Consider the following 1,305-nt stretch of genomic DNA (forward strand, 5'->3'; position numbering starts at 1 on the left):
AAGTGTGAGTACAGATTAAGGTCCTCATTGGAGACGTCCTTTGAGTGAAGGAATATATTTCCCCATTCCAAGTCTGAGAATGGGAAACAGTAGGTCTCAGACTTTTGACCCTACCGGGGGACCTAAGCATGATGAAATGAAAAAGACATATGGTCCAGAGGTTTTCCACCAGAAGGTTCTTTTAGTATGTTAGAAATAAGAAAATTAGAAGAAAAGTTTTGCAAATATGAGAAAGAGATGAAGCAAAAAAAAAGAAAATTAAGTTTAAATAAGAAGTAAGAAAGGTATAGAATTTTGGAAAAAATAAAGTGTATTAAGAGAAAGAAAGGAAAATGTTAAACAAATGCCATGACGGAATGATGATAATAATTTAGTATTAGCTGTGCCGGATCCAGACCTGGACTCCTGCCCTCCACAACGCCTGCAACAACAACAGCCAGCCCTGCCACAAGCCTCTGGCTCTCGGGAAGAAGGGACTTCTTCCATCCTCCCTCGGGAAGAAATTCCATCATTCTCACAACATCAGTTACATAGGTCTGATGATGAGGAAAAGGAAGACGTTTGGTTCTCCAGCGTACCTGCCCAAGAACTTTTAACGCAAGTGACAAAAATCCTTTACCCACAATCTGGACTTCAGAGATCTAAACGTGAGAAAAAACAAAACCAGATTCAAACCATGCCTATGGTTAAAGTTGCAGTTCCCACTGGACCATTACTGGTTTATCGACCCTGGACTGAGACTGACATCATGGAAGCATAACAATGCTTACCAGATCCAGAGATTTCTGGACCCCATTTTGCTGACGAGTTGCGAGATTTCTGCGCACAATTCTGCCCGACTGGGGTTGAATTGCGTCGCATATTGGCAAAAAAGTTCAAACCGTCCGACCTCTGCAAAATAGAGGCCAGTATGCTACAACTGGATTTGCGACCTACCAACAGTGAACGAGGACATAATGATAACGCTCAATATGAAGCAGCCAACCAAAGACTGTGTCAAGCCATCACCACTCAATTTCCAACCAAAATCAATATGTCCCACATTTACACCTGCAAACAGAAACCCGGTGAAGGGACTGATGATTTTGTACACCGCATCCTTGAGGAAGTCAGCAAGCACAGCGGTCATCAGAGACCAAGGGATTTGGGTAATGAATCAGGACCATGGGAGAGTATTGCATGCAATGCAATAATTAAAGGCCTCATGCCAGATGTCGCCACTGAAGTAAAGAACATTTACGTGGGATGGTGTGAGGGTCCTCGTTTGGCTGACGTTCGCCGATATGCTCGCCATGCTCATAACCA

The sequence above is a fragment of the Leuresthes tenuis genome, unplaced genomic scaffold, assembly GCF_036924035.1.
Source record: "Leuresthes tenuis unplaced genomic scaffold, fLeuTen1.0.hap1 SCAF_34, whole genome shotgun sequence".
Classification (NCBI taxonomy): Eukaryota; Metazoa; Chordata; class Actinopteri; order Atheriniformes; family Atherinopsidae; genus Leuresthes; species Leuresthes tenuis.